Below are 25,510 nucleotides of genomic sequence, written 5' to 3' on the forward strand. Positions count from 1 at the left end.
ATGTAGAAGGAAGCAGAATTTGGCAATCGTGTGAGTGTGTGGGAACATGGTAAATAAAGGGAGACTCCCACACTTTTTAACATGCTTTTGTTTAGTTTTAATTTAGAAATGTTTGTGTATATCTTTGATATATAAAGTAAAATTATATTGTTGATGGAAAAAATTTGGAAAATATAAAAGCTAATTGTAAGTGAACCAACATAAGCATTGTACCAATTGTATAGCACATTTGAACACATTCAATTGCTTACAGAAATGGTGAAAGTCTTCTTCAATACATTCTATAAGACGTCCATACAGAAAAACTAAGTTTATTCACAAGTAAAAAGATACAGATACATTGCTGCATGTTTTGGAGAAAGGCTTGAAATGAGCATCGAAAAAGCCTGCATTTCTTTGAAGAGATTCATGGTTTGCCTTCAGAGGAAATATAGTGTTTTCTCCAGATCATATATTAAACTCTCAGTTTAATAATTCACCCTGACATAAGCTCCTGTGCTTACAAGCTAACTATATGTTATGCAGGGCAAAAGGGCAGAACAGTAGGAAATTACACACATCTTGAGTTATGTGTAAATACAAGCTTATAAGTTTTTAAAAACCAATTGACAACATGAATCATATTTAAATCAATATAGCTTGAAAACCTGAAGGATAATACTGAAAATCTAATTATCTAAAAATAATTGACTGGATGTGGGAAAAATTGAAATGAAAAATAAAAATCTATTAAATGACATATACAAAGAGTTGTTTGTTTTGACTTTCATAAATCTATCTTTAGTAGAATAAGGTTACAAGGAAAGTGTGCTCATAAATATTAGCAGAGAATAAGACATAATGAAAGGAAAAAGTGATTGCTTTTTATAAAATGAGGTTAAAAGCTAGATCTTAAAATGATTTTTTTATTTTAAATGAGGATGTGAGGACATCAAAGCTGTGCCACAGATATGTGAAATAAATAAGTATCTTAAAGATGAATTACAGACATATATACAATAGCACTTGTTAAAAATGAGCATTTTTAGTAATAAACAATTAGCTACTATTTCTGTATGTTTTTTTTTACTTTCAAAAAGATCCCAGAAGCTATGAAGGAACTGACAAGACAGTCAGACAGTCTTGGCAGACTAGAGACAGACAGGAATGAAAAAACACCGTATGAAAAACTAGGTGGTTTGGGCCGGGGATTTAGCTCAGCGGTTCAGTGGCCTGCCTTGCTAAGTGCAAGGACCCGAGTTCAATCCCTGGTACAAAAAAAAAAAAAAAAAAAAAAAAAAAAAAAAAAAAAAAAAAAAAAAAACTAGCTGGTTTTTCATAAAGGTGGGGAAGTTCTGGAATATCAAATACAGGAAACACAAACAGAAACAAAAAAAGAAGGTGAGCATTCAAAGGTGGGTACTGATGAAGAGAATGACAGGCCCTGCAATTTAGGAATTTTTAGAGAAAAAATTTCTCACATAGACCAGATAAGTGTGGCATTTTTGTTTGAATGATTTCACAGGCTTTAGGGAGCATTCAATGCCTAGTCTCTGTGTCTAAAATATGTAATTTGAAGATGACACTTTCTATAGATAGGCTTACACATGCAATTTGAAATTGATGTTTTTAATTGAAATACATTGCTTTCCTTCAGTTCCAATTTAGAAATGTGACAAGATTAATTCTCGAGAGGCCTAAATCAAAATATTGTGATCAGATTTAGGAATAATTAAAGATACCATGCAATCTTGGCATTGAGTGGGATTTTTTAGGTAGTCTCATTTCTATTCAGAGAGCCCTGTCTTCACTTGACTTGAGGACAAAGTGGCATGTTAGCTCTCCAGTTATAAACAACACTCCTCCTTTGACAAGCAAAGTAATTCAGGCCTCCCTAGACAAGTGATTATAGGACTCAATTGACAGGAAATATAAAACATGGGGAAAATTATTATTGGGTTCCATGGGCTAAAAGAGCCAAACAGCAGCAATCTCCTCTCGCTCAGAAATCATTTCTTTCCTGCTGTTGTCCCCTCCTCATGCTTATCTGCTCTCCAATCAACTCAAATTGCCCTATTCATGTCATCTTCCTCAGCTGGGGTTCTTAAAGACACGTTCCGGCTGCAGGAAGCACAATGAATTCACAAGGAGCCAGACACTCAAGCTCTGGCTGGATGAACAGGGGAATTATGAAGAGGCATCTCCCTGTATTCTTAGGTAAGTGATACTACTGCTTTTATGTGATAATATTGCTTTTATGGACAATACCACTTGACGGGTGGATTCAGTTGGACTGGGACCAGAATGCAAGCCAAGGGATTTCTTTCTTGAGGTGAGTAGAGGCATCATTTTGATAGGTCCTGTAGCTTGAAAGATGGAAGATCTGTCAGTCAGTGTGTCTTTGCAATTTATAAGAATCCATCTCAAAGTTCATTGGCAAGCGGAATAACAAAAATATGATTAATGAATCCATGGGGCATCCAAGCCAGGAGAAAACAGGAACTGGGGTGACTTCTGAGGCTTCGAGGACTTAAGTCACTTCAATTCTCTTTGCTCTCTATGTGTCTCTATTCTTGTTGTTTGTTTAGTCTTCTCAAAATATCTTGTTGTGATTTATATCTGAGTTTCCCTCATGGGTTGTAGCAAACCCCTCTGCTGAGTATCAGCAGGCTATAATGGCACAAGCTTCTTGTCCCTCCACAATTCAGCTGTGGCACATTAAAAGTAGCGGAGCTTGTCCGAGTTCACTCCCAGTCAAGGTCAACTGACCCCAGCTAAATTCCTCCCCTCTGGATTAACCATTTGTTCCCTTTATCGAAGATATGCTGTGCCCTCATCTACAGTCCCTCCTGCTTGATACTTGTTATCAGCCGGTGTCCCCAGGCCTGCCCAGATTCCCCCACACACACACCTGTAATGAGTAAACACTGAGGGTCCTGGGAGTTCTTTGTCTTTGCTTCCCAGAACAGCTTTGATCAGCCCAAGACTCAGTTTCTCTCATGTCTCTGTCTGTGTGCTTCTTTTAATTCCCACTTTCCTATCTCCCGGATGTTGTACTGGCTTGCAGGAGGCCAAGACCACTGCAGGCGTCTCTGAAAACGTCCCATTACTCTTTCCCTATAGGGATTTTGCAAGATGATTACATTGTGGGGATTCAGAGTTGTCTTGCTGTTAGGACATCAGGCCTGGTCAGAAGAGGAGGGTCCCTGGGGCTCTGACCTGGAAGTTTCTATCTGTCTTTTCTGGCTTCTCCCTTGACTTTCTCCTTCCTGTCCACCAAGCTATGAACAGCTCTCCTGTGCTGTGCTCTGCTCTGCTATGACATCCTGTCTGGGAGCTGGCTGACTGACTGAAACATGAATCAAAATAAGCCTCTCCTCCTTTAAATTGAGGGAGTCTCAACTTAATACTCTTAAGAGTATTAAAATCTACTTATTATTCTTAGTACTCTTAGGAGTACTATATCTCAGAGACGAGAGAGAGACTAAGACATGTCTTTTCTCTCGAGCCTTACTAGGGTCGTAGAAAGCTCCTAAATTATAGCTGTTGAGTTTGGCTTCTTGAGAGGAAAATCTCCTCTTCTTTTATTTTTAATTTGGAAAATTTTAGAGAAATTCTCTAATGGACCCACCACAGGACTAATCATTGTGACTAAGGCGAGGGTATCGAAGACTTCTGTTCCCACCCAAGGGTGCATGAGGCAAGTTCTGATCATAGTACAAAGCCTGGGCAGACAAAATGATAAATGCCCCACTCTTATCTCAGTTATTCAGGTAGCAAAAGAGTTAAATGATCACATCTATGTTTTCTCTCTCCTACAGTGTGCTTTACAATTTCAAAACCATTATTTTTAAGTACAGCACCCCTTGAGTCCTCGAATAACTCTCTAGGTTATCTCCACTTTTCAAATGCATAAACTCATATAAGGTACAAGTGTAGAAGCCATACAACCTTGTGTTTTAGGACCTGCATATACAAAAGAGATGTGTCATCTTCACCAAACAATTAGAGGTATCTGAATCCTGATCTTTTAAAGTCTGGCCCTGTTTTGGACAGCTGCATTGTTGCTGGAATAGTATATCTGACACCTATATATTATAGGAGGAGAGGTTTAATTTGGCTCATGGTTTCAAGGAATTCAAACCATGGTGGGCTGGATCCAAGTAGCAACATCATGGCAGGGGAGCATGGTGGCTCTAAGATGCTTAGTTCCTGAGGGGCCAGGAAGCAGAGCAGGGGAACAGTGCCAGACAGGAAAGAAGCCAGGGATTATATATAATCGAGAAGTTCAAACCTCCTTAATCCATCCAGACAAAACAAAAAATGTTGGGCTAATTTGCTAAGCATTTCTTAATCCAATCAAGTTAATGCATCAGGATTAACCAACGCGAATCCCAGGCTCCTTGCATGAAAAATACAAGCCAAGGAATGCATGTTGCTAGTAAATCCCAATGTTATTGAAAGATCAAGATATATCCACTGTAAGTCACTCTTCATGTATGCAGCCATGCATACAATGTACAGAGCAACCACTGTGCACTAACATTTTCACTACCAAGCCAAAGAGATGAATAAATAAAGAAATAAGAGCATAAAATAAGCAAACAAAATAACCAGCGTTACTTTCCCCTGTAATCATAACAATAATAATAGGATGTCTGGAGAGTTTATACAACAATTACACATAAATTATTCCATTAAGTGCCATGACACCACAGAGGAGAAAATAATGATGCATCTCTTCTACTTTGCAGATGAGCCTGTGGAAGTTAAGAAACACATAACAGTATGTGTTGCAATTATTTTGAAATGTCAAAGCATCAACCTTTCGTCACAAGAGAATACAACCCTGACCCTTCATTGTTCTTTCTTGTTTTTTTTTCCTCCATAACTTCTACACTAGAATCTTGAATATATGATAATCTCTACTGAGATTCATGACAGCACCTTAATGCTAGGTGATAAGAGGAACTGTTAGAAAGTCATGCAAGTTTGTATCTGTGCTTGTCCCTGGCGGAGGGCACTTTTCATGATTAAACAAAACTCTATAACAGGTCCCACACAAATAAGCTTAACAACCAGTTTCCTTTGCCTTTAAATTCCTTTCAGTTAAACAGACTGGTGGAGCATCCAGGGTGACATTGTACTTGGGTTCTAGGAGCTTAGGTGCCCATCTTTAAAGATCACGTGGCATGTGACACTTAGTACACATAATTACTCCTTTTTTCCTTTTATAAATTGAACTTCATTGTGTTGATTATATTCATATCCTTATGGTTTGGGTCTGAAATATCCCCAGAAGGAATAGTGATGGGCTTTTGAGAAGTGATTCGACAATTAGGGCTCTAATTTCATCAATAGATAACCCAGTGATGAGAGGTAAGGTCTAGTTGAAGCAGTGAGTCATGCATGGGGTTGTGACCTTGGAGAGTGTCTTGTTCCTGACCCCTTCTCTTTCCTTATGTCTCTGCTTCATAGTTGGGTGGCTTTCTTCTGCCACTTTCTTTCAGTGCACTGTTTCTAGCTCAGCGTACCACGGACCTAATGCAATGGAGCTGGCTGCCCATGGACTGCAACATCTGAAATCATGAACTAAAATAAGCTTTTCCTCCTTTAAGTTGACCTCCATCAGTTCTTTTGTCATAGAGTTGACAGGATACAGAAAGCTGCATGATTATATTCTGTCTCCAGACCAGTCATATTTAGAAATTCTCCAAAGTGCTGCTGAGAGCCAACCATCTCTGCGATCCGTGTTTACACCAGGGCGCTGACTCCAGCATGCTCCTAAAACAAATAGCTCTTAACAGACTTGTTGCCTTCTATAGATCCTTTTGGCCATGTTCATACTAGAATCAGTGCCCCTGAGAACCTGGATGTGCGTTGCCTGAGCATTTCAAGTGGGCATCAAGAGAGAGGGTAGGCAGAGCAAAGTGATAAGAAGAATAGAGCAAGCCACACAGTGCATCTGCTGATTTCTCAGAGTGGTGGCAGCGGGTCTTTCTGGAAAGAGGTTGAAGAAAGCCACCAGCTGTGCCTTACCATCTCATGATGGGGGGGGGCCCTCCATGGAAAGAGCAATAGAAGTCATTGAGACATACAAAAGAGTGAGTGCCTGGGTGTTGGCTAGGTCTGGCAAGCAAGGAGGGCTGCTATCATAGCAGCATAAAGTCTGATTAAAGTCCAAATTCCAAGTACAGAATTCCTACAAAAGAACACCACAGTAATTGCAGTATATCTAAGTTGTTTGGCGCTATTCATTTTCAAAAAACTGCCTATTTCACAATGAAAAATAGGGCAACCTCATAGAATAGCCAGAAGGTCTTTTCAGACAGAAAATATCAATAGGTAAGATCATATCTGTAAGTGAAAAGGGCAAAGGGATTCTGAGCAGCAAGTATTTGAAAAGTACTGTTCCAGCCCCTTCTTTTATAGTTCAATATTGTACCACCACATTCAATACAAAATGCAGTACAGTATTATATTTCAAAGTCTGGCCATATTGAAGTCATCTAAAAGGCAAGGAAGCAAAGGCTTTCATCACCTTCATTGTGATTGTGACGGATTTTTCAAAGGAAAACAGCCTTCTGTTTCTGCTAGTTCATTCCCATTTCATGAAGATATGCTAGGATGAGCCTACATCAGTGCCCTCCTTCGCATTACTTTCCTAATTGAATGACTGAATCTGCTAACTTTCCTGTGCTCACCTGTGGGTCAGACCTTGACTTCCCTGGGGACTCTGCATCACCACAGTGGAGAGCTAATAAGATGCCTTTCAGCTGAGGCAGATGATTTACTCCATGCCAGAGATGTTTTCTTCTGCTACTTCATGCCTCATAGTTAAGCCTCTTGGCCCCAGATAGATTTTTATTTTTAAATGGATAGAATGGAATAGAAAGAGATAAGACTTAAGATAAAGAAAATAAATTTGCATCCAGCTTTCTATTAATTATCCAGATGAATTTAACCAAGTTACTCAGGCTTCCTGAGCCTCCAAATCTTTTTACACCGGGGATATTAATTTGGGCTTCATTGGTTTTGCATAGAAATAGACGAGATGATATATCAAAACCCCTAGCAGAGTGCCTGCCACGCAACCGTATGGTTTATTCTTCCTCACACCACTACTCCTTGCTTTTCTATTTTGCTTTGTGCCTCAGGCTTTCGCCTCATTCACTTCTGCTTGCCTGGCTCTTATCTTCTGTGTGCTCCTATCCTCCAACCCACTGGCCCGTTAGTTTTTTCCAAATCTATATTTTATCCATTGGGTCTGTTTAAACTTCAGACAGCTCTTCTGACACTGCCTGGATCCCTGTTTTTGTGTGTGCGGTGGCCATACTTGATGCTGCTTAGATCTGCTGCAGGGCCACTGCTGACTGGAAGCCCAGCTGGCAGTGCAATGCCTCTGCCCCTGCTGTCTCCTGCAAGAGCCTCACTTCTTGCCAGCTGTGCCAACCAATGACTGAATGTGACCACTGTTCTGTAAGGTGCATTTTATGTGACAATTTAAACAGATGGTCATGCATTATTCTACATATTTCTGTGACTATATTATGAGCATGAGATTAACATTTGGATCGATGCAGTTTGAGGAAAGTAGATCCTTCCTTATGCAGGTGAGCCACCTTCAATCGGTGGAAAATATTAATAGAAAAAGGCTGACCTCCTTGCAGGAAAAGGGAATTTTTCAGCAGACAACCTGTGCTTTCAGACTGTAACTCTTTTTCTGGATCTCCAGCTGGCCCTGCAGATTTTAGGCTCTGCAATCACATGAGCCCATTCCTTGAAATTTCTCTGTCTTTCTTTTTCTATACAGTCACAGTCACTCAAAGGTGATACTCCTGAGAAATGTTCTAGGAAATTTTATAATTTCCTAAACTGTGGGGATTTTTTTTGTTTTTTTTTTTTTGGTACCAGGGATCGAACTCGGGCCCTTGAGCTTGTGAGGCAGGTGGCAGAACCACTGAGCTAAATCCCCAGCTGTAATTTCCTAAACTGTGAAAGGTCACAGAGTATACTTTCACAAAGTGATATGGCTATGATGTCCCTAGGTAATTTAATCTATGGAACCATCATTACACATGAGTTTAGTTGAATGAAATGTCATCATGTGTCATGTAAATATACACAGGTAGGTATATTCATATGTGTATGTGTAAATACATCATACAGGCATACACATATGCACAAATACATACATGTATACACGCATATGTTCATAAGTACAGACAAGTGAATGTAAGTAGATACATATACATATACACACAGAAATACATAGTGGTACTTTGTTATTTGTTGTTAGTTCCAGGAGACATGATGAGTACCAAAAAGGACTAGCACCAAAAAAATTGTTTGGTGGCTGGAAAGTGTAGTGAGTCAAGAGGAAATCGATGCCCATGAGTTCTAGCTTGCTTGTTGTAGCAACAAGGAGTAGTGAAGCAAATTTTCATGTCAAAATGTACTGGGCATCAAATCTGATAAGTTTTAAAGTAATCAAGCACCAAAGTCAAGGCGTGACTCTATACACATAGGAGCAAATGTATATACATACCGGAACTTGGAATTGTCATATGCACCGATATCTACGTGTGTGCTTGTGCGTGTATGTCACCAATGGGCTCTGTTTCTTGGAGATTTAATACAGATGCTAAGCAGGCCCATTCCTTCAGGGTGTGGATCCCTCTGAAAGATAATTTGGGCCTAGAACTCACCATTGGCTTTGCTGAATCTTTCCCAGAAAGGCAATCAATCTAAGATGCTTCTTGCTCAATATTCCTTCTTCTCTCCTTTCATGTGTAAAGGACCTGGTCAGTTTTCCCCCATATATTCCTTCTCCTTGTTGGCTTCTCTGACTTTTCCCTTCTATACCAAAGCCTTTGAGGTTAGCATACTTCAGTGTTGTTTCTCTAATGAACGGTACCATAGGTATTCAATAACTATTATGCAATAAACAGACTTCAGGTCATGGAAAAAGTCTAAAACAGATGACTATAGTTCTAAGACTTAGTATGAATCGAGCTCTCAAAATAATTTCTATGATGACTATATTTGACTGTATATGTATGTTTATTTTTAAAGGGAGGTAACCTCCAAGGAAGGGAGTAAAGATGTACTTCTTGAGGTCTTATATGACCTTGCAAATATCCCAGGAATAGAGCAGGAAGCAGTTTACAAACACTTTCTTTGACAAAGTAGGGACTAGACTCCACTAAACTTGTTGGTCAGTTGCAAATAAGAAGACATGCACCAAAACACAGCACATAGTGATCAGCAATTTCCACCTCTATTCTCCTCCCTCCTTTCCTTTTTCATTCACCTTTTCACCTTTCCCGATTGACAAGTGCAATGCATGCCCAATGGACATTGCTCGGGTGATGACGACAGGTAGACTTCATAAAGAAACTTGTCCTTTCCGATCTCCCATGTCACAAAGTTCTTAATCAGCAAGTACGTGGTCCCCACTGTGAGCACAGCACATTACTTGGTACTGACGGAGAAAGAGAAAGGGATACAAAAGAATCATTTCTACGACAAAATCTGCTGTCTCTGAGTTTATAACACATTTAGGGAGATATGAACATGAATTAATTCAAGCAGAAGAGAGAAGGTGCAAACTGCTTTAGAGCTCACATTCACATGTTGTCTCCAATAGGATCTCATGGAGAAAATTTCCTCTCAGCCCAACTCTGTGGATATGGATGTGTAATCCATTTGATACTCCCCTCATTGTTCTGCGTCCTGCTGAAACACATTCTGTGAAGGAAGCTCTTAATGTTAAATGTAAATGACATGAGCATTTCCCTCATTTTTATTTAAACTTTCCGTTATCTAATTTCCTTCAGTTTCTAATATTATGACCAGAGTGACTACAGGTAGGCACATGGGCTTTTTGTTTTAACATTTCATTTTCTTATCCACATCTAACAAATTTCTTCTTACTCTCTCTCCTTTCTAAATGAAATAATCCTGGCCTTTTTCATCCCTCCTCATATGCATGTAATCATTGTACTTGCTCTTTTGCAGACTTTTCCTACAGTCCTTTTGCTGTGAACAGAACTTTTATTGAGACGTTCATAATAACTGTTAGACCTTTCTCTCGAAAGGATATAGCTAATTCAAAAATCTATCACCATGCAGCGGTAGCTTAAATTATTCCTGATAATATAAAGTCCACTCTCTTGTCTTGGCTCAATTTATCTCATATTAGATTATTCAACTGTCTAATTTTGGTTGGTCTTTGTGGAGTTCCTCAAAACGTTCCCTGCTATAGGTAGAGTAAATAATTCTCTGTTACCCACACACTTTGCAAGCTTGTTATTCAAAAGCATCTCCAGATTGATTGATGTTAACATATACAAGAAATCTGGTTCTAGTACCATTCCCTGGTGCACCTTCCTATTAACCTCCTTTCACACAAACGTCATTTATTTCACCTTTCATTTTCATTGTTATCCAGTTTTTAACGTCAAGGTTTTACATGACAAAATTTTACCTCTCACCTCTTGGGTCCTACAGAAAGCAGAAATGGATCCTAAATATCTTCTGTTTAGGGGCTTGATCAAAAGCCTTTTGAAAGTCTAAATATTTAATGCCCACTATTTCTCTATACTTCACTACTTTGTTAACTCTTTCAGAATTTTCAAATAGATTAGAGAAGCATGATTTATCCACACTGAAGCTGCGCATACTAACCACCCGGGTGTTTTATAACCCTCAGAAATGATTTTATCAGCTATTTTTTCTCATCCTCAAGGTAACACTCATTGGTAAGTAATTCCCCAGATAACTCCAAGCTCATTACTTAAAGATGGGCACTCGTGCCTGTTTGTCCAGACAAACAGGCACCTAATGGAAATTCAGACCAAATAACATAAAACCTATTTCTCTCTGACATATCCAACCACCATCCTAAAACACCTTGGGGCCTGTCAGAACAAAAAGAAAGCTTTAGTTCGACTATTAAGTGAACACCATGTACTTTGCCTGCCCTAAAAGGAACATTAAAACAGATTTAGTTTAGATATAAGGAAAAATTTCCTGACAGGGCTCTTTAACCCCAAAATGGGTAGGCTGTGAATTCTTCCTTCCTCAGAAACCTCTTAAAATAGAATGTCTTCATTCTTCAGACATGGCTTCCTAGACGTCCTTCCAAAAGAGGGAAAGGTATAATAACCTCTGGAAACCACCTTTCAGTCCCGTTTTGTAATCTTATTTTTGAACTCAATATAACTTACAGGGAAGAAAAGCAGACCAGACTTGCAGAATATCTCCCTGAGCAAACGGAATGACAGCAGCTGTCAGAGAGTACAAGCAAGTTAAAAAAAAGTATTTAAATTGAAACTGAAGTACCCTCAAGGTGACCCAACTAAATTTGCTGAAAGGATAAGAGGAATTGACAAAACTAATCAACAAAGGTAATCACCTGAATGTACACCAAGTGTTCCAGGTGCAGAATTGCAAAAGGACCCTCCACCAGCCAAGGGGGGCCCTATGGAAGCAATCAGAGGAGAGACACCTGAGAGGGGAGTGGACACAGAGTAGGAAGAAGACAGGACAAGTGGCAGGAGATTGCTCTTTTCTTTCCTTCTTTGATTTCTAGTGATTCAAGTTTATAATAGGAGTGGTGATATATTTACAATAGCTGACAGCCAGCACTCAAGGGAGGTTGTATCAGCATTCTGCGTTCAGGTGGGGAGACAGACCCTGGAACTCGCAGCAGGAGCAGGGGCTGAAGAGTGATTCATGAATGCAACCTAATCAGGCCATTTCCTCGAGGAAGACAATGTAATGTGTACACACAGGGCCGTGAAAGAAGAATCAAAAGTAAACTGGGTGATTGTGTATTTTTTCCATACAAGTCACTAAATGTGTGGGGATCTCTCATTGAAAAAGCAGGATGAGGGGAGTGGAGTGACTTCTTTGTTGCTATGACTAAAAAGCAAAACTGTATTTCTCTCCTATTTTCCCTCTCTACCTGCCTGGTGGGTTTTAATTTGCTATTTAGTGTGGTTTCTCCTCCCATGTGCAGAAACCCCACATAGGTATCTTTCTTCCTCACAATGTGCTGATGCCTCAACCCACAGACACCAGGCAACCCCATGGGATTGCAGACCCTGTGCTGGGTGGGATTGAACTAGAAGCTCAGCACTCTAAGGGTGAAATGTATCACCCCAACACACCACTAGGTATGCCATGGACCTCGACCTTTCCTGAGAAGGAGACAGAGGTGAGAGCTGCTCGTGGGCAGTGACAGGGTGCAGGAAGGGAAGGAGGAAGCTGAGTGGGACCTACAGCACCAGCTGGAGAAGAAAGAAAGGAAGTTTCCCCAAGATGAGGAACTTTATGACCAGAATCTCTCAGCTTCTTCCTCTCCCACCCCACATATTCCATTGCCCCAAAAGGCTCGCTCGCAGTAAATAATCCAAAGACCATATCAGTAAGAATTTAAGTTAAAGAATTTATTCAGGACATTGAACTACAATCAAGCCTGAGGACCATGTGAGGGTGGGATTTGTGTGTTTACTGAATACCTGCCTGGAAAGCCAGTGTAACTTTTCATCCAAACCTTGACACACTTGAGAGTGTAGGGATATGGTAAAAGGATAGGATAGCAAGGTAACAGGAGTGGTGAATCAGGATAGTCCATGCTGTCATTGTATAATTGTCTCCGTTCTTCTTCTTCATGACATTTAAGCTGGTGACAATATTCTGCTGTTGCTAACAGCACATAGTGAGTACCCGTGGACAGTTCTGAGCTTGTAATGGAACTTCTTTGACAGGATGATTTTCAGATTGGGAGATAGAAGAGAGCTAAGACAGATGGAACGGCTTGTTGCCAGATCGGAATGGACTAAAGTAGAGCATAGAGGTATGAGATGGGATTAGATGGGCAGAATGGAGTAAAATAGGAGTCTATCAAGTGGGAAGTAGAAAACTGGTTTCTTTTGTGAATTTTATTTCAGTTATGGGCATGGGTGTGGGTGAGTACACTGTGGTTGGCAGTATGATATGGTTTTTGTTCTATTTTATTGTAGATTCCATAAAAAACATTGAAAGCCACTTTACTGGTATATCAAACTCAAATTCTGCGGTTGTGGAATATTTCCAACTTTTGTAGATACTGACAACTTCTCGTAAAGGCAGTTGCTCTAATTAGCCCTGTTTGCATTACATGAAATTTTCTCATTCTGTGCCTGCATTCCAACAACTAGCATAATCCGATATTTTTGGCCAATTTGATGGATAGGAAATTTCACCTCATATAGATGTGTATTTTTCTGAAAAATAAATGAATTTACATATGATATTGACCACATTAGCTCTCTTTAAAATTATCTGAAGACTTCCCCTGCCATTTTTTCTCTAGAATTCTCTGTAAATTTTTAAAAATCTGTAAATAAAAACTAGTATATAAAAGCATTTTCAAACAAGCATTTGTGGAATTTATCCCTATCTATAAAGTACTTTAAAAAATTGAAGTAGTTGCATAAGGGGCTGGAATATATAAGTAGCCATTGATCAAGTTGATTGCTTTGTGGACATACTTTTCCTTCCCCTCCTTTCTTCCTTTTTTTTTTTTTGTGCAATAATAAGAAACTAACCCAAGACATCCACACTGAGCTATGTCTTTTTTAGAATTATTTTTACTTTGAGATAGGGTCTCACTAAATGACTAAATTGCCCAGACTAAGCTTGAACTTGTGATTCTCCTGCTTCAGCCTCCCAGAGTGCTGGAATTATAGGTAGGCACCACTATACTAGGCTACATATCATTTATACTCAAAAATGTTTTACCTAAATGATGTTTCAACTGTGAAAGAGCTATGTAAACAATTTTACCACTGAGACTGGTGAGGACTTCCTAGCCAACATGGGAAGCTAGGCTGCTTCCCCACCTCCCAGTGCCCCGGGCCTTGATCAGAGCAGACCAGTGAGGACTGCCAAGCCACGAGGGCACCCCTGCAGCACCTCCGCGCTCCTGTGCTCTCCGGCATCATGGTTGTGGTAGTACCTGGATCCACACTGCAGAGGCACATGTAGTCATAAAGGACATTATACTGAGCTCCAGAAGATAGAAAAGAAGTAAACAGCTGCAATAAAGACACACCAGACCTCTGTAGTTGGTAAGTTAAAGGGATTACCATCTTACATCAGAACCTGGACTACCTTCAGGGGAAGGGCAGCTAGAACCTACAGAGTTTAACCCTGCAGGAGGTCAGCTAGCTCGACTTGGGCCTTGCAGCCAGAATTCAGCCTGAATCTCAGGGTCTGCTGTTGGCTTGCTGAAACTAATGGATGTAGTTCTGCACATTGCTGCTGTGTATTGTGACAGCGGAGAAATATCCTAAAGGAGTCCCTTTAAAGTTTTTTCTTTCTTTTCCTCTTATCTTTAAATTTTATTTAAAAAATTTTATTTTTCCCGCTCTTCAAATTCTTCCTTTTTTCTTTCTTCTTTTTCCCACTCAATCTCTTGCTCCCCTACATTGTTCCTTCTCTCCCGTTTTGTGCCTGTTTTGGCTCTAATTTAGATTTCTTCTTCTTTTAATTTTCTTTTCTTCTCTTGATTATCATTAGTTTCAAGTGAAAGTGAGTAAAATTTATAGCTTCCCTATTACTGCTAAGTTGTCCTATTCTCATCTCTGTTCTTGTACTCTGTCTTTCCCTCTTGTCTTCAACAGTTTCCTAGAGTTTGCATAATCATCCTGTGTCCTCTGGCTTTACTTGAAACCTTCTCTGATCCTTCTACCTATCTATTCCTCTCCTCCCAACTCCTAAGTCTCCATCCTAAAGGGTAAAGTTGCTATATTGAAGAGTTTATTCATTATAAACATATTTGGGGCTGGTCCTCGATTCACATGGTTGAAGTTGATAGATTAATAACTACCACAAATTGTAAATTTCTAATCTGTGTTTGGTGCTATTGTGCTGTTAGTTGTATCAATTGGGATAAAGGGTTGATTGATTTAATCAGCTGTCCTTCCTGATATTATGAAAATGAGAGTGTCTCTGACTAATTAGAGACTCAAATCCTAAAGAGCAGCTACATTGGGAAGATCAAAGTACTAACCCAGGAATTAAACCGAGGACAGTACCAGCAACAGAAATAAAAATGAGAATACACTTAAGCAAAGCACAAATACAGACTTCCAGCTTACCAATAACAAATTCTAGGGGAAATGAGGTGGAAAAGTCCAACAATCAACCACCAGGACACCCTGAACTTCTAGTACAAGAAGTAATAAAACAGATCAATCAGGTTCTAGAAAAATTCAAAACAGAAATAATTTCCCAGACAACTACAGAGATGGTGAGCACAATGAATGACATGATTGGAGACTCTAAAACAGAAGCAGACAAAAAAATAGATGAGTTCAGGACCATGATAGAAGCCATGGATGCTCAGCATATGAAAGAATGGAAACCACGAATGCTCAATATAGGAAAGAAATGGACTCCCCAAAACAGATTCAAACTGACATCCAGGATATTAAAAATTCTATAGAAAGCATTCACAGCAGAATTAATTAATGTGAGGATAGAATTTCAAATATAGAAGATAGGATTACAGGCAGTGACCATGAAAAGAGAGATCTCTTAAAAAAAGAAAGGAATCATGAGAAATTGATCCAACAACTCTTAGATGATGAAAAGAAGAATAATATAAGACTGATAGGAGTCCATGAAGTATCTGAAGAAAGTATAAATGACAAAAAATAACTGTTGACAGAATTAGTGACAGAAAACTTCCCAAACAGAGAGGAAGAATTTAACATACAGATAAGTGAGGCATATAGGACTTCAACTAAGCCATGATCAAAAGAAATCTACACCTAGACATATAATAGTCAAAATCCTGGAAACCCAACAGAAGAACAAAATATTGCAAGCAGTTAGAGAAAAGAAACAAATCACTTGCAAAGGAAAGCCCATCAGAATCACAGCAGACTTTCCAACACAAACCCTCAGGTCAAGGAGAGTCTGAAGTGAGGTATTTCAAGCCCTAAAAGAAAACAGCCTTCAATCTAGACTGAACAAAAACCCAGGTCAAGGAGAGTCTGAAGTGAGGTATTTCAAGCCCTAAAAGAAAACAGCCTTCAATCTAGACTGATGTATCCTGCAAAACTCTCTTTTAAAATGGATGGGGAAATAAAATACTTCCTTGACAGAGAACACCTGAGAAACTTCATGAATTCCAAACAAGCACTCCAAATAATTCTAAACAATATCCTAGAAAAAGACTATGAAGATCACGACTCCATGAGGCCCAAAAGAGCAAATCAATTAGGCAAGGCAAAAAAGTAAAGGGAGATGGGGAAAAATAAAAAAGAGCCAACAACAGGAAAATAACAGGACAATAATAAGTAGATACATATCAGTTATAACCATCAATGTTAATTGCCTCAATTCATGAATTAAAAGATATAGACTGGCAGAATGGATTAAGAAGCAAAACCAAACAATATGCTGTATAAAAGAAATGCACCTAATTCAAAAATAAACTCATATACTGAAAATAAAAAGATGGAAAACAGTTCTCCATGTGACAGGAGCACAGGAAAAGCAAGAATAACTATCTTATTCTCAGACAAAGTAATTTTTAAACCAAAACAAATTAAAAGAGAGAGAGAGAGAGACAAGGAAGGCCAGTACATTCATGTAAAGGGAACAATCCAAGAGGAAGAGATGACAATATATATGCATCAAATATTAATACCCCCAACTATACAAAAAAAAACATTAAGGGACATGAAAAACCAAATAAGCATAATACAATTGGAGTGGGGGACCTAAATACACTACTGTCACAGAGAGACAGATCATCTGGACAAAAAAATCAACACAAATATTAGAACTGAACCAAGATTTTGAGCAAATGGACTTAATAGACGTCTACAGGATGTTCCACTCCACAAAATCAGAATGTGCATTGTTTTCAGCTGCACATAGGTCAGTCTCCAAAATAGACCACATATTATCTCATAGAACATGTTTAAATAAATGCAAAGGAATTGAAGTTATCCCATGTATATTATCACACTATAGTCCAATTAAACTGGACATCAATAACATAAGAAACCACAAGAACTTCAAAAACAAATGGAAATTGAACAACACTCTTCTGAACAAACAATGGGTCACAGAGGAAATTAAAGCAGAAATTAGTCCATTTTTACAAATAGATAATAATACCAATACAACATACAGGAATCTATGGGAAACAATGAAAGCAGTTCTAGGTGGAAAATTCATACCAGTGTAACAATCTTAAGCACCTAGAAAAAGAAGAACAAAAAAGGTCCAAAGCTTGTACCAGAGAGGAAATTATAAAGATCAGAGCAGAAATCAATGCAATGGAGACTAAGGAAAAGATACAACGAATCAACAAATTGAACAATTATTTTTTGAACAAATAAATAAAATTGATAAACCCTTAGCCATCCTTGTCAAAAAAAGGAAAGAAAAGGCTCTGATCTATGCAATCAAGAACAGAAAAAGTGAAGTCACAACAGATCCAGCAGAAATCCAGACGATCATCAATCCCTACTTTGAGAGCCTGTACTCTACTAAAGTGGAAAACACAGAATAAATGGACATATTTCTAGTTACTTATGAACTACCAAAGCTGAGCAAACAAGATAAAAAATATTCTAAACACTCAATTACAATCAGTGAAATTGAAAATGTAGTTAAAAATTTGCCAGCAAAGAAAAGCTCAGGTCCTAGTGCCTTCATTGCTGAATTCTACAAGACATGTGGAGAACTATTGCCACTACTCTTTAAACTTTTCAATGAAATTGAAAGAGAAACAATACTTCCAAATGCATTCCTGGAATCAACTGTTACTTTGATTTCAAAACCAGGGAAAGACACAACCAAAAATGAGAACTACAGGCCAATCCCCCTAATGAACATAGATATAAGAATCCTCAATAAGATACTGGCAAACAAAATATTGAAGATCATCAAGAAGTTCATACATACTGACCAAGTTGGATTTATCCTAGGATGAAAGGATGGTTCAACATACATAATCAATAAATGTAATACACTATATCAACAAAGTCAAGGACAAAAACCACATGAGAATCGCAATAGATGCAGAAAAAGCATTCAACAAAATTCAACCCCCATTCATGATTTAAAAAAAAACCCTACTGAAAATTGGAATAGATGGACTTTATCTCATCCTGATAAAGGCTATCAATAAATAACCAACAGCCAATATGTTTCTAAATTGTCAAAAACTGAAAACCTTCATACTAAAATCAGGTACAAGACAAGGATGTCCACTATTGCCACTCCTGTTCAGTATAGTTCTGGGAACATTAGCCACAGCAATTAGACATGAAAAATAAATTAAAGCAATAAAGATAGGAAAGAAAGAACTTAAACTGTCATTATTCGCTGAAGATACGATACTCTACATAGAAGACACAAAAAACTCTGCCAAATTTCCACTTTCAGCAAAGTAGCTGGTTATAAGGTCAACTCTCAAAAATCAATAGCCTTCTTGCACACAAATAACAGAGTCACTGAGGGAGAAACTCCTTTCACAATAGCATCCAAAAAAATGAAATATCTTGGAATCAATCTAACAAAGGAAGCAAAAGACCTCCACAAGAGAACTATAGCACTCTGAAAAAAAAAGATTGAAGAGGGTATAAGAAAATGGAAAGATATCCCCTCCTCCTGGGTAGGAAGAATCAACATAGTGAAAATGGCCATACTACCAAAACTGCTACACAGATTCAATGTGATCCTGATTGAAATTCCAACAATATATTTCACAGAAATAAAGAAAACAATACAAAAATTTATTTGGAATCAGAAGAGACCTAGAATAACAAAAGCAATTCAAGACAACAGAGACATGACAGAGGGTATCACAATCACCAACTTGTAACTACACTACAAAGCCACTGTGATATAAACAGCATGGTACTGGGAAAGAAAAAGACCTGAGGATCAGTGGAATAGATTGGAAGATTCAGAAACAACTCCAGATGTACTCATCTACCTCATCTATGACAAAGGAGACAACCATCCTCACTGGAGGAAAGATAGGTTCTTTAATACACTGTGTTTGAAAAACTGGATTTCAACCTGCCAAAGATTAAAACTAGTCCCTTATCTTTCATCATCCACTAAACTAAAATCCAAGTGGATTAAAGATCTAAATTTTAAAATAGAAATATTAAACTTGCTAGAAGATAAGTTGGGACATTGTCATAGGAAAAAACTTTATGAATAAATATTCAGTAGCAAGGGAACTAGCACAAAGTATCAACAACTGGGATCTCATCTTATTAAAATGCTTCTACACCACAAGAGAAACTACCAACAGGGCTAAGAGACAACCTACAATGTGGGAAAAAAAATTTTACCACCTGAGCCTCAGACAAAAGATTATCATCTAAAATATATAAAGAATTCAAAAAAAATAGGCCACCCAAATATAAAGACCTGATTCAAAAGTGGGAACCTGAAATGAACAGACAATTTTCAGACAGATAAATAAAAGCAGCAAATAAATATATGAAAAAATATTCTAAATCACTAGTCATTCAAGATATGCAGATGAAAACAACACTGAGATTCCACCTTACCCCAGAAAGAATGGCTGCTATCAAGAAATCAACCAATAAGAAATGCTGGTGTGGTTGTGGGGAGCAAGGAACGCTTCTTTATTGTTGTTGGGAGTGCAGACTGGTGCAACCACTGTAGAAATAAAATGGCAATATCTTAAACAACTAGGATTAGAAGTTCTACTTGACCCAGCTATCCCTCTGCTGGGTATCTTTCCAAAAGAATTAAAAGAATCAGTACAGTGATATATGCATACCCATATTTATAGCATCACAGTTTGTAATACATAAAACTTGGAAATTGCCCATCACTTGGAGACTGGATAAAGAAGATGTAGTTATTATATAAAATGGATTACTACTCAGCCATAAAGCACAAGAAACTAGAGTCTTCTATAGCTAAATGGGTGAACATTGAGGGCATACATGTAAGTGAAATAAACAGTACACACATGTGTAAACAATAAATAGTTTATCTGGTGTGAAAAACTAAAAGTGTAAATAAGGTTCAAATTGTATAACTGATAATGTGAAATAAGAAGCAAAGGGCTAATGTTGTAGAGGAATTGGGAAAGGTAGGGGAAAGGAAATAAGGGAAAAGAAAAAATATGAGTAAAGGAAAAAAATGGAAACAAAGCCGTTGTTAAAAGGGAAGGATGAAGGGCGTGAAGAGAGGGCAGGTGTATGAGGAAAAAATTAGAACCAAGATCTGACATGTAAAAGTACAAGATCCCAATGATGAATGTAACTGTTCTGTATAACTAAAAAGTAGTAAAAAACTCAACGAAAACAAATTCACCATTATGATTATAAATTTTTTAATTTTTCATTGTAACTGTCAAATGTTACCTCATTTACTTTAATTTACATATCTGGGCATATATAGTATCAGAATTTTATCTCCTCCTCTCCTTTATTATATTGTTAAGTAATCATCTTCTCTATCTATGATGATTTATAATTTCATATTCATGCAACTTTAATATGCTACTATACCTTCTTTCATTTATTTATTCTTTTGTTCACCTCTTTATTATTATTTTGAATTATTACTGCCATTTAATTTTGTGTTTTTATTCTTTTTTGTAGTTTACTCCTCTACTCTGGCCCTCCAGAAGACAAACCAAATTCCCCTAATTGCCAACCTATTTTTCTTCTATTTTTTTTGGGGGGGAATTTAAAATTATCATTTCACAAATACTCTTACATCTTACTATGTTAGCTTGATGAAAACTAGATGAATCATTGTCTTTATCCTTCTCCTAACCCATAAAAGGAGCTTTGTTTCTTAGGTTACTTATTTTTACTTTCTTTTCTAAATTTTCCAAGGTATTAATTATGATAATTAATTTATACAATGCTGTTTAGTTTTAATAACAATTTAGAGATTTTGCTCACCATTTTTCTTATACACCACTGTTTTCTTCTTGAGTAGTTCTTTCAATAAGAGTGTGTATGGTAAAAAAAAAAAATAACAACAAAAAAAACCCCTGTAGATTTTGTTTTCTTGCACATATCTTCATTTATTATCAAATTTGAATGATTGCTTTATAGGATTCTATGGTGACAGTTAATTTTTCATAGCTATCTTTTGACATTTTTTATTGCAGATGAGATGTGCATTTGTCTGACACTTGTTATTTTATAAATAAATTATTTTTCTCTTTAGTAACTTTTGGTACAGACTGTATGTTCATGAGCACTTGGTGTTTCACTATGATATCTCTAAATTTATGTTTTTTGTTACTTTTCTTTATGATTCAGTGCCCTTCTCATTTTCAATATGGAAATATTCACAACCAGTATTTGTGTCTTAGGCTGTTTTATGTTACTATAATAAAATATTACAGGCTTAATAATTTATAAAGAAAAAATTATTTTTACATATTCTGGAGATTGAAAAGTTCATTAATATACATTCAAAGATGTTAGTAAATTATATTATCTTTCTTTTAATTTCTATGAATAAATATGTATGTTTCTTTTCATTCAGAGACTAATAATTTTACAAAACACCTTGCAATTTCCCATGTATAACATTTTATCTTTATGATTTTATTTTCCATACAAATATTTTTAATTATTTTACAATTCTTCAATTCTTGAGAAGGATTTTTTTTTTCCTCTTTGATTTTAATCTTTCTTTTTTCTATTAATTCTGGCCAGTGACCAATTCTGATTTTATGGACTCTGATACTTGTACAATTTTTAGGTTTTTTAACCAGTCCAAATTTCCTTCATCTCTTTTTGACTTCAGGAAATTTCTCCTTTTGAGTTTGGCAGCATTGCTAAAATCACTTTTTGCTAATGATGGATCATTTAAATCTTTTGTAGGTGAGGGGTTCTCTTCCCATCAATTTTTTTGCATTGTATTACTGGAGCACTTTGCCTCTTTCTCTACCCTCACATTATTCTTTGTCTCCTAACTCACTATGCTTCAGTCAGGCTAACTTTCAATTTCTTTAATCCGTCCTACTTCCTCCTGGCTTCTGATCCTGACCATTACCCTTGGAGGGAATACTTCATTAACTTCTAATCATCCTATAATCTGAGTTCAAATGTCATTTCCTTAAGGAAGTTACTTACCCAAACCAATTTCCTGGGCCTCATATTCCCATTCACCATTCATATTTCCTGCTACAGTCATTATTTTCAATGATAGCTTTCAGTGATTGGTTAATCTCTGCCACTACCCCTTAAATGTATGGCATTACACACTATGACATCAAGTGCTGAATGAGACCTCTCCTTCCATGAGAGACCAGGGGAGAGGGATGAGGGCAAGGATGTATGGGGAGAACTAAGGCACCCCACACCATAAGCTGTGGGCCGTGCCAGAGTAGAGTCAGCCCAGCGAGTCAGAGTATACCAGGCACCATATGCCATGCAATATTGAGTCTGCTGTAGTTTTTTTGTAATCTGTATGATTGTGCTGATAGTGGATAATTCCTTTTCAGGCCTTAGCTTTGACTGTGTTTTGTATACATTATCTTGACAAACAGTCTTAAAGAGTGAGGGGGTATTTAGATCTATTGCTTCTTACTAAGAATTTTGGAAAATACAATCTCTAAAATGTGAACCTCTAGACGCTCAGATTACTGTGTTTTAAGTGTAGAGACCTCATTGTTATTCAGTCTAACAGTTTGGGGATTTTTTTTTGAAAGGAAAAGGAACGTATATTACCTACTATAAAATCCAGAAAAGCCAAAAAGTATTTCTTTGAGTTATATAATGTGAATGGTATATTTTTGTAATGAAAAAAAGGCCTATATCTATTTAATATTTGTTGAAAAGCACAGTAATGTTTGGCGAGGAATGGATTGTGATGGATTGTATGGTTGTATATTTTGTTCCACACAATTTTGAATTTGATACACAAGTAGAATTATAGTCTCCACACTAGAAATGAACATCTATTGTTAACTTCCTTTTGTAAGAGAAGAGACACTTTTAACATCAGAAAGGAAGCAAGAATATAATCTCAGGATTATATTTAATTTGAATAAAATTACTTCCACCAAATTTTATTCTGTTCTCTTATTTTACCACAGCCTGGTGAACACTTCATTAAGAACTAATATGTAGGAACCACTAGTACAGGAAAGGAAATCGAACCCCATGTGGTTCAGACAAAGGATCTTAAAGGTTGTATGTTAAGAGCCATTTCTATTGAAGATCAATCAGAAAAGATGAATCATTTCTGGTTTTATAATGGGATTTTATTTGCACAGAGCTTTTCAGGAATGCGCTATGCAAAGAAAGGTGCAGCTGTATCTTTTTCATGTGTATCCCCATTGGCAACGAAGGAGCACAGACACGTAGATACCAATTAACTTAGTCTATAACAGCAAATGATGTGCCCTTGTTAATTCCTTCTCGGAAAAGCTCGCTCTGCGTGCACCTTGTCCCCTTCCCCTAACCCATCTCAGAATTCTAGATGTACAATGTTGAGTGCCACCCAGTGCTTTTTAATACTTTCTTCACAGCCAGCTATTTTCAGCCTCATTCTTCACGTTTGTTTTAGCTCTCAGACATGTCAACATGTTCCCTTCAGCACTACATATCATAATAAATCTCTCTGAAAGTGACAAAAAATGCTCCTAAAAATTCCCATGCAAAATTATAATGCCACACTTTAAAATAAATTCTGTCTTGACTAGGTAACGTATTTCCAGAAATATTCTAAAATAATTATCTTCATGCCCCGATTTCCTCATTTGGCTTCCAAGCACTTTGTTCTCTGACCTTGTTGTGAGTAAGATGATTGCTTCACATATACTCAATTCTTCTTTGAGAAGAGAGAGCACTGTCTTCTGTTTGCACATTACAGTGATACATGGATTGTTGTTAGGGAGGGCGGCGCATTCTCCCAGGGCTCAAACATCCCCCAGTACCTCAGAAAGGGGCATTCATTTCTACAGGTCAGGAGAGTGGCTTTTAGCTCCTGATATTGCGTGGGTTCAGTGCATCTGAATAATACAAATCTAAGAGGGAGAAAATGGAATGCAAAAATGTTATCTGGGCCATTCATTCTCAGCCCTGTGGCCACAATACACGCAAGGAGGCCAATGTGGGGCCGTAGAGGAGGCAGCCCACAGGGACAGACCGCACAGAGCTGGAAACTACTACACGGGTGTGACGAGGCACCACTCTGTGCCGTAGCGTTCGCTGAGGAAAATTTGAGTGGCGTTTTTCATTGTGAGATTTTGTTACAGTCTTTTTTATTCTTTTCAATCTTATTCTCACTTGGTTTTCTAATACATTTTATTCAACCCTTTGAAAATATTTTAATCTAGGAAAGAATGTCATATTTCATTGAAAGAAAGTATCTCGGTTTCCAAGTGTCTACTTTTGAACGCTGTCCTGTAGTAGCAGGAAAGAGATTGAGGTTATGAATGGATTCATCCGGGGATTTAGCTCAGTGGTTCCACCTATTTCACAAGCACAAGGTTCTGAGTTCGATCCCCGGTACCAAAAGAAAAAAAGAAATCTCATGAAGATGATCATTGTAAGGTCACACATTTTGTGTGATTCTTTGTGTATATACAACTATATATATATTATATACATACAGATAAATATTAAAAGTATAAAAATATATAATATCTATACACATAAAATTTAGTTTTCTTATAAACTTCAAAGTTTTCCATAAAGTAAGCATAGTCTCTGCCTTTGCATCCAACTAAAATTTTGCCAAAGGTCATCTGATTATTTGTTGATTATTTCTTTGCTAACAGCATATGATTCTATTTGTATTATTTTTCTACATTTAATATTTATGAAACTTGTGTATAACTATGGAGACAAATCTTAAAAAGTTACTTGTTATTTTCTAAATTAATAAATAGTACTTGGCCTTACATGGATTTGCCATATATAAAGACATACTAACATTTAACATTTTTTTTTTTTTTTTTTTTTGCACCAAGTCTCGAACTCCCTTGTGCTTGCAAGGCAGGCTGCAGCACCACTGAGCTAAATCCCCGGCCTGATATACTACCATTTATATTTAAATGGACATACCTGTTTTGGAGAAAAAGTGGCTATTTGAGAAAATGTTGAGACTCACTAGTCGAGGAGTCTGTTTTTATTTGTATTTTTTCAATAAACATGGAAACCTATTTCATATTAAACCTATCAATCTGAGTGTGAATTAAGCATGAAGGTTAGCGAAAGTTATATTGGTAACTGATTTTCCCTGATGGCTCACTGGAGATAAAATTTCAGATTATCTCTTGTAACTGAATATCAGATAATGCTTGGGAAGGAGTAAATGACACCTAACTGTTGACTGTGTAATTGAGGTTATTTATGCACTGATTTATGGTTTTAGAAAATATCTCTTGGATCCTTCTCTCAAGATATTCCTAGTCTTACAGGTAGACAGTCACTTCAGTAGACATTTATAAAGAAGAGAAGTCAGTAAAGTTCTCAGATTAATAGGC

Source organism: Fukomys damarensis, unplaced genomic scaffold (assembly GCF_012274545.1).
Source record: "Fukomys damarensis isolate Sample0158 unplaced genomic scaffold, DMR_v1.0_HiC HiC_scaffold_33, whole genome shotgun sequence".
Taxonomy (NCBI): Eukaryota; Metazoa; Chordata; class Mammalia; order Rodentia; family Bathyergidae; genus Fukomys; species Fukomys damarensis.